Below are 9,610 nucleotides of genomic sequence, written 5' to 3'. Positions count from 1 at the left end.
CTCTGAACTTAGTTCCCTCCTCCCAGCCGGAGCTCCTTCAGCCGTCTCTCTGAACTTTAGTTCCCTCCTCCCAGCAGGAGCTCCTTCAGTCGTCTCTCTGAACTTTAGTTCCCTCCTCCCAGCTGGAGCTCCTTCAGTCGTCTCTCTGAACTTAGTTCCCTCCTCCCAGCATGAACTCCTTCAGCCGTCTCTCTGAACTTAGTTTCCTCCTCCCAGCCGTAGCTCCTTGAGTCGTCTCTCTGAACTTAGTTCCCTCCTCCCAGCCGGAGCTCCTTCAGCCGTCTCTCTGAACTTTAGTTCCCTCCTCCCAGCCGGAGCTCCTTCAGCCGTCTCTCTGAACTTAGTTCCCTCCTCCCAGCCGGAGCTCCTTGAGTCGTCTCTCTGAACTTAGTTCCCTCCTCCCAGCCGGAGCTCTTTCAGCCATCTCTCTGAACTTAGTTCCCTCCTCCCAGCCAAAGCCGGGGATGTGTTCGAGCTACCATTCTCTGGTTGGCTACACTTGTTTGCATCGTTATCAACACCTGAGAACAGGTGACCTACAAGGAGGGGTTTGAAGCACTCTACTAGAGGGCTACCTCCCTTACCTCCCTGAACTAACCCATATCCGTACCCATATCAGAGACAGTTCGACCTGCCTCAGCCAGGTGTCATGCAAGAAGGGACCACAGGTGCACCATACGGCCGTGCCTAACCGGGAAAGGGGGAATTGAGCTGGTCGGGCGCAACCCAGGCGATGTGGCAATGCGGGGAACTGAGCTCGGGCAAGGGCCGAAGCCACCCTCCCGGCTCAGAACCTCATACCGAGGGAAAGGAGGAGCCTATCCCGTCTTCGGAGAGTCGTAGAGTCTTGCGCATCACAAAGACGTAGACATTATTTTCTCACAGAGGTTGGTGGCTAGGTAGGGTTGGGGAGGTTGCCCTCCTTTCCCCGCCCGCCCTTCGCCAGAGCGAGAGGGTATATTACGCAGAAAGGTTTGAGGTTGAAACAAGAGCATACGGGTGCTCCACGCCGAAGGTGGGGGGCGACATTGAGCCTATCCCGTCTTCGGAGGGTCGTAGAGTCTCGCACCGTTTACCCACTCCTCATTGGTCTATTTCGCACGACGGCCCTCCGACCGGCAACCGTTTTTTGTTTACGGTTATATATTGTTCCCCTTTCTTGTACTGTATTTGATTTACTGTATTTGATTTACTGTATTTGATTTACTGTATTTGATTGCCCACTTCACCATTATCTTGTCTTATAGATCGACACCTGCTGCAGATATGGGTACGGCCCGGTGCGACATTTACACCCTCCCCCTGGATTTTCACTTGCCAGCGAGAGCTCACCGGACGCCGCCAGAACTGCAACGCTTTCCAGGGCTTGGGCCCCTCTCTCGGTGGCGAACCCTTTCCAGGGTGCCCTGCCCTTCACAAAGAAATGAGAACTCTCCCCGGGGCTCCCGCCAGCTTCTCCGGGATCGGTCTCTTTACCGCACTCCGCTACTTCGGATTTGGGGATCTGAACCCGATTCCCTTTCGATCGGCCGGGAGGCCATCGCCTCTCCCTTCCGAACGACGTTCGCCCATCTCTCAGGACCGACTGACCCATGTTCAACTGCTGTTCACGTGGAACCCTTCTCCACTTTGGCCTTGAATATTTGCTACTACCACCGAGATCTGCACCCGCAGCGGCTCCACCCGGGCCCGCACCCTAAGCTTCTGTGCTCACCGTGGCGGCCCTCCTACTCGTCGCGGCGTAGCCCTCGAGGCTCCCGTGGCTGGCGATGGCTAGGTATGGGCCCGACGCTCCAGCGCCATCCATTTTCAGGGCTAGTTGATTCTGCAGGTGAGTTGTTACACACTCCTTAGCGGATTTTGACTCCCATGGCCATCGTCCTGCTGTCTATATCGACCAACACCTTTTCTGGGGTCTGATGAGCGTCGGCATTGGGTCAGTTCTGCTTACCAAAAGTGGCCCACTAGGCGGCTCGCATTCCACGCCCGGCTCCAAGCCAGTGAGCAGGGCTTCTTACCCATTTAACGTTTTCGAATAGGTTGAGATCGTTTCGGCCCCAAGACCTCTAATCATTCGCTTTACCAGATAAAACGGCGAGACTTCGAGCACCAGCTATCCTGAGGGAAACTTCGGATGGAACCAGCTACTAGATGGTTCGATTAGTCTATCGCCCCTATACCCAGGTCGGATGACTGATTTGCACGTCAGGACTGCTACGGACCTCCACCAGAGTTTCCTCTGGCTACGCCCTGCCCAGGCATAGTTCACCATCCTATCGCACACGCTCACGCTCCACCTCCCCGAGAGAGCGGGCACCTGGAGGACCGGGATCCCACCTCAGCCGGTGCGCGCCGGGCCTCACTTTCTTTGCGCCACGGGGTGTGTTCACAGAAAAGGTACAGAAGCCGCTGCCGTGTTACAATTGTAAAAAGTTTGGACACGTGGCAAGTGTTTAAATCATTAGTGGAAAAAGTACCCAATTCTCACACTTGAGTAAAAGTAAAGATACCTAAATAGAAAATTACTCAAGTAAAAGTGAGTCGCCCAGTACAATGTCTGTATTTCAGATGTCTTTGGTGAAGTCTGGGTTCCTAGTCTTTAGCCTGTTACGGCTGCTGTCCCTGTACAGGGATCAACATCAGCGGACATCAGCGGAAATTTCAGAGTGACAACAAATAGTACTCGATACAACTAAAACTTTCATTAAAACACACATGCAGGGTACTCAATTAAAGCTACACTCGTTGTGAATCTAGCCAACATGTCAGATTTTTAAAATGCTTTTCGGCGAAAGCATGAGAAGCTATTATCTGATAGCATGCAACCCCCGAAATAACCAAAGGGGACGTAAACAAAATAATTAGCGTAGCCGGCGCTACACAAATTCAGAAATAAAATATAAAACATTCATTACCTTTGACGAGCTTCTTTGTTGGCACTCCTATATGTCCCATAAATCACAATTGGGTCTTTTTTTCGATTAAATGCCCATTCATGAAGCCCGTCTGATCCATGAAAAAGCACCGTTCCAAAACGCACCGTCATTTTTTTTAATTAAAAAAGTTACCTATAAACTTTGACAAAACACTTCAAACTACTTTTGTAATCCAACTTTAGGTATTAGTAAACGTTAATAATCGATCAAATTGATCACGGGCGATCTGTATTCAATAGCAGCACGTTTTGAAATCATGGTCCACATTCTCTCTTTCATAACTTCATGTGGTGTGCTCGACGACAGGAAGTGCGTATTCCTCATTTAAAATCAATTGACAGTACTGGCGACATCGTATTGTAAAGGCATTGTAAACAGGGCCCTATCTATTTCCCCTTGCCATAGACAATACAGAGACTGGCGGAGAGATATATATATATATATATATTTTTTTTTGTGAACAGTTTTCCTTGGGATTTTTCCTGCTATACGTGTTCTGTTATAGTCACAGACATGATTTAACCCGTTTTATAAACTTCAGAGTGTTTTCTATCCACACATACTAATCATATGCATATACTATATTCCTGGCATGAGTAGCAGGACGTTGAAATGTTGCGCGATTTTTAACAAAAAGCTGCAAAAATTCGCAGCCTCTTTAACAGGTTTTAAGCTAAAGGCTGATGACCTCAGGCCTAGACTATTCCAGCCTGAGATAGTGAATGCTTTATGTTCTATAAAGTGTCCAATGTGATTTGGCCTCAGACCAGTAGGTGTGAGCAAAGTCTTTAGGATCCTTATGAAGATCATAAGGAATGTTCAAGTCCATGGTGGAGTGATAGGCCAGGTAGACGTTACATATGGATTCAAAGTCACGGGAAATGTTTGCATTTACCCACTGCAGCAGAGTGTGGACCACTTGTGAGGTTGAAGAAATTGGAAGAAGCTTTGTCAATGCTACAGCATATAATGACATTCTAGACGATTCTGTGCTTACAACTTTGTGGTAACAGTTTGGGGTAGGCCCTTTCCTGTTTCAGCATGACAATGCCCTAACGCACAAAGTGAAGTCCATACAGAAATGGTTTGTCAAGATCGGTGTGTAAGAACTTGACTGGCCTGCACAGAGCCTTGACCTCAACCCTATCAAACACATTTGGGATAAATCGACTGCGAGCCAGGCCTAATCGTCCAACATCAGTGCCCGACCTCACTAATGCTCTTGTGGCTGAATGGAAGCAAGTCCCCGCAGCAATGTTCCAACATCTAGTGGAAAGCCTTCCCCGAGGAGTGGAGGCTGTTATAGTAGGACTCCTTGGCAGTAGGACTCTTTACAGGTAATTCTGTCCAAAATCAGATTATAGGTTTGGAGTTTTGATTTGGATTGAAGATTATGTTGTGGAGGGTAGTATCCTGTATATGTCCTTGTGAATCCTAGTTTATCCAACTCTAAGTGTATATTTTTTTGCTCTCTCTGTGTACCCCCCCTCTCTATGCTTCTCCCCCCTCTTTCTCTCTCTCCTCTCTCTCCATCTTGGAATGTTTGGTTCCTGACATAGTTGTCTAGCCTCTCTCTGAACCTTTCCCTTATTCCTGTCAGTCTTAAATTCTCTCTCTCTCTTCTCTCTCTCTTCTCTCATCCCTGTGGGTTCCCACTGTGAGAGGCTGATACTGTGGCAAAGAGAAGGCAGAGAGGCAGCGGTAGAGATGAGAAAACTTAGTCCCATCAAATGAGCCGGGGCTTGTTTTAGAGGTCACTGTCAACTTTGACGTCTGTGTCGCCTATTAATTCAAATTAGCCTGGGTCCTTTTTTCCCTCAGCATCTCCCTTAACAAATCCCTGGCATTCTCACAATGTCAATTACAAAATGGGAGAGCAGCCATGATTTAAGATTAATGAGTAAAAATAGTTGGAGGAAGCGCCAGTGTGGCAGGACTGTGGGGCGTTCCTTTATACAGGCCTCAATGTGATCTCTTTCCCTCTCTCTCTCTCTCCCTTCACCATCTGTCTGGTTCTGTATGAAGCGTTTTCAGACATAGATCACAGGAGCAGAGCTGTGTCTTTCTTTCCCCTCTCAGATATGGATGTGTCGGACTGGGCGCTGAATCCAGGGAGAAAGAGAAGATGTTACATAATTATATCTTCTCTCACTTTTGAGAGCTGCACATGTCTGTGTCACTTAAAACTTTGAACAAAAACATGGATAATGCAAGTTTTAATCCCAAGGCCTTTTTTCTTTCCGCTATCCAAGCCCGACTTTGAGCACATAAACTCTTTTGACTCCCATCAACCCAGATAATGCGAGGCAGAAGCCTGAGTCAAACTTGTAAAAAAAAACTTGTCCTGCTGTAATTGGTTCAACAGGAGATAATGAGGCTGACCAAAGCTGAAAGAGGGAACTGTCCCTGAAAACACCTGAGACATTTTGAACTGCTGCTCGATAATGAATGGCTGTTAGGAGACCCTTTTTAAAGGGATGGTTCACCCCACATCAAAGTTTGTCAGAGGTTTTGAAACCTTAAAAGTGGTCTGAAGTCAAGATGAGTCCAAGTTGCACCTAATCTGTTCTATAAATCCTGTTGACATTTGTAGAAATCCCAAATTCAACCAACCAGCTCCAAGTTTAACAAGAAACCACTTTCCAAGATACTCTTTTCTAAGTTTTAACACATTTACTTTTACAGACACTTTCAAACAGTGGGCAATTAAAAAAATAATTAAAAAAAATCTCCCTCAACAAAATGTACAAAAGCCCAGAGCATTCAGCACATGGAATGTTAACGATGTCAAGACAAATCTAGAGCAGTGTGTGTGGGGAATCTCGTCAAGCTAGGTGAACATCTGACAAAGCCAACTGGGAGTAGTTAGGAATTATTATTCATGTATAACCCGTGTCTGTCTCCTGTTGACTTGTACCAATTACATCAACTGTTTTCTTCTGGAAGAATCTGCAGTGAAAACACCCACAAATGGAAATGATAAAGGGGGTTTGCTGATTTAAGCATCCCGGCACTAAGCGCTCCAAACTTCTGTGTTCGCTGTGAGAGGGCTGAAGGTTTACTAAAGGATAAATAATGGAAACAGAGGCCAACAGTTCCCCAGTGGAAGGAAGGCTGCCTAACTGCCTGGCTCAGCCTTCTGCCTTCACATGTTGGGCTCTTTGGGCTGATTGTTACTTGGGATAGATTTAATGGATGATGGCTGTGAAGATTAACCTGGTCAAGCAGACTGATGGCTGCACAATTTTTTGCAAGATCAGGCAGTTTTTGTATTAACCTCACACTCAACGTCAACAAAACAAAGGAGATGATTGTGGACTTCAGGAAACAGCAGAGGGAGCACCCCCCTATCCACATCGACGGGACAGTAGTGGAGAGGGTAGTAAGTTTTAAGTTCCTCGGCGTACACATCACGGACAAACTGAATTGGTCCATCCACACAGACAGCGTGGTGAAGAAGGCGCAGCAGCGCCTCTTCAACCTCAGGAGGATGAAGCAATTCGGCTTGTCACCAAAAGCACTCACAAACTTCTACAGACGCACAATCGAGAGCATCCTGTCGGGCTGTATCACCGCCTGGTACGGCAACTGCTCCGCCCACAACCGTAAGGCTCTCCAGAGGGTAGTGAGGTCTGCACAACGCATCACCGGGGGAAAAGTACCTGCCCTCCAGGACACCTACACCACCCGATGTCACAGGAAGACCATAAAGATAATCAAGGACAACAACCACCGAGCCACTGCCTGTTCACCCCGCTATCATCCAGAAGGCGAGATCAGTACAGGTGCATCAAAGCAGGGACCGAGAGACTGAAAAACAGCTTCTATCTCAAGGCCATCAGACTGTTAAACAGCCACCACTAACATTGAGTGGCTGCTGCCAACATACTGACTCAACTCCAGCCACTTTAACAAGGGAAATTGATGTAAAAAATGTATCACTAGCCACCTTAAACAATGGCACTTAATATAATGTTTACATACCCTACATTACCCATCTCATTTGTATATGTATATACTGTACTCTATATCATCTACTGCATCTTTATGTAATACATGTATCACTAGCCAGTTTAAACTATGCCACTTTGTTTACATACCATACATTACTCATCTCATATGTATATACTGTACTCGATACCATCTACTGCATCTTGCCTATGCCGTTCTGTAGCATCACTCATTCATATATCTTAATGTACATATCGTTTATCCCTTTACACTTGTGTGTGTATAAGGTAGTAGTTTTTGGAATTGTTAGGTTAGATTACTCGTTGGTTATTACTGCATTGTCGGAACTAGAAGCACGGGCATTTCGCTACACTCGCATTAACATCTGCCAACCATGTGTATGTGACAAATAAGATTTGATTTGATTTGCTATACATATACAGTTTGGCCATTAAAATAACATCAAATTGATTAGAAATACAGTGTAGACATTGTTAATGTTGTAAATGACTATTGTAGATGGAAACAGTTGATTTAAAAAAAAAAAATAGTACCCCCAAAACACCAGTCTCAACTTCAACAGTGAAGAGGCGACTCCGGGATGCTGTTCCTCTGTCCAGTGTCTGTGTTCTTTTGCCCATCTTAATCTTTTATTTTTATTGGCCAGTCTGAGATATGGCTTTTTCTTTGCCACTCTGCCAAGATGGCCAGCATCCCAAAGTCGCCTCTTCACTGTTGACGTTAAGATTGGTGTTTTGCGGGCACTATTTCATGAAGCTGCCAATTGAGGACCTGTGAGGCGTCTGTTTCTCAAACTAGACACTCTAATGTAGTTGTCCTCTTGCTTAGTTGTGCCCCGGGGCCTCCCACTCCTCTTCCAATTATGGTTAGGGCCAGTTTGCTCTGTTCTGTGAAGGTAGTAGTACACAGCATTGTACAAGATCTTTAGTTTCTTGGCAATTTCTCACATCGAATATCCTTCATTTCTCAGAACAAGAATAGACTGATGAGTTTCAGAAGAAAGGTCTTTGTTTCTAGCCATTTTGAGCCTGTAATCGAACAATCAAATGCTGATACTCCAGATACTCAACTAGTCTAAAGAAGGCCAGTTAAATTGCTTCTTTAATCAGTACAATAGTTTTCAGCTGTGCTAACATAATTGCAACAGGGTTTTCTAATGATCAATTAGCCTTTTAAAATGATAAAACTTGGATTAGCTAACACAACGTGCCATTTGAACACAGGAGTTATGGTTGCTGATAATGGGCCTATGTAGATATTACATAAAAATCTGCCATTTCCAGCAACAATAGTCATTTACAACATTAACAATGTCTACATTGTATTTCTGATCAATTTGATGTTATTTTAATGGACAAAAAAATAGCTTTTCTTTCAAAAACACAGACATTTCTAAGTGACTCCAAACCTTTGAACGGTAGTGTATGTGTATGTGTTTACTTCAATGTCAATTAGCAACTTGTACGAGTCAATATACAAATCGCACTATTATCGTCTCTTCAGTAAAAGCCTGATAGAGGGTAAAATGATCAGAATCTTGAATTTCTCGTTCTATTTCTCACATAGTAATTGGGTGGGTTTGGCTGAAACAGGCTCTCAGAACAACTGTAAGCTAAATGATTCGCCACTTTATCAATATCATCCACTTTGGGTTTGTTCTTTCAAGCAGATAGATTAGGAGTCAGAGTCTTCTTTTGACTTTGGCGTAATTATTAACAGAAAAGCATATGATTACTTTTGCGATTCAGTTTTTCTGTGAAGACTAATAAAAAGACTAATAAAAAAATACTGTGTTTTGTAAAACACAATAAGTTGGAGGTAAGTCAGCATTTTATTGTCTATTCCATGTCAATAGCCATTGACTTGAATATTTTTTCAGATTTTATGATCTTTTTTTATGATCTTTCCAGATGGCACATCACATAACACTTTGAAGAGAGCGTTTTCAAGACATTCCTCCATTTCGCTCGTCTTACAAGAAACTTGGGCAACCTCTGCATTACTGATCAAAATCACGTGTCCTCTTTGCTACACCGTGTAGCACTTTGAAGAATACTTCTCTTCATCAGGATATTTATTCTGCTTTGTTCTAGTTCTTCTGTCAAGGTTATATCTTCACCAACCAAACACGGAGCAGAACAGGTTGAATAGAGATTCCACGTTTACATTTGAAAGCACAGCTTGTACGATAGTAGCCATAAATGCCATGTCTGGCTGTGCATAACACAGCTTTAAAATTTGCATGTGTTTTGTTTTTTTAAGAAGGATTTTGTATCCAGATGGCACATAAAAACAACATTATGAATTGATATAATCATGGAACAATCTGCTGCATACAGGCTTATTGTTTCTACGGTGGTCCCGTGTGGCTCAGTGGGTCGAGCGTGGTGCTTGCAACGCCAGGGTTGTTTGTTCGATTCCCATGGGGGACTAGGAAATAGTACATACATATATCCACTCCCTACTGTAAGTTGCCAAATTAATAAAATGTAAAAATGTCATGTAAATGATGCTGTGGGGAATATACTGTATGTTTCTTTGCTGACCAGAACATCGGGGGCCATCACTCTTGAGAGTCTTTGGCATTTCTTAGATTACATACAATATAAAGCAGACCTATTTACACAGGGAAGTGTGCTGTTTAACTATCCATCATGTTTGTTGGCATCGCACACATGGAGGTGAGACTACCTGCCCACATG

The 9,610-nt window shown here is 44.6% G+C and overlaps 1 pseudogene; it reads right to left on the bottom strand.

The window, feature by feature from the left end:
- The window catches only part of LOC149979928 (28S ribosomal RNA), a 5,419-nt pseudogene extending 2,150 nt beyond the window's left edge, over positions 1 to 3,269 (bottom strand).
- Between the last annotated feature and the right edge of the window lie 6,341 nt (positions 3,270 to 9,610).

This window comes from Oncorhynchus mykiss, chromosome 10 (genome assembly GCF_057628025.1).
Source record: "Oncorhynchus mykiss isolate SJ-2025 chromosome 10, ASM5762802v1, whole genome shotgun sequence".
Lineage (NCBI taxonomy): Eukaryota > Metazoa > Chordata > Actinopteri > Salmoniformes > Salmonidae > Oncorhynchus > Oncorhynchus mykiss.
Note: the sequence above shows the minus strand (reverse complement) of the source record. Positions and strands in the feature narration are given on the sequence as shown.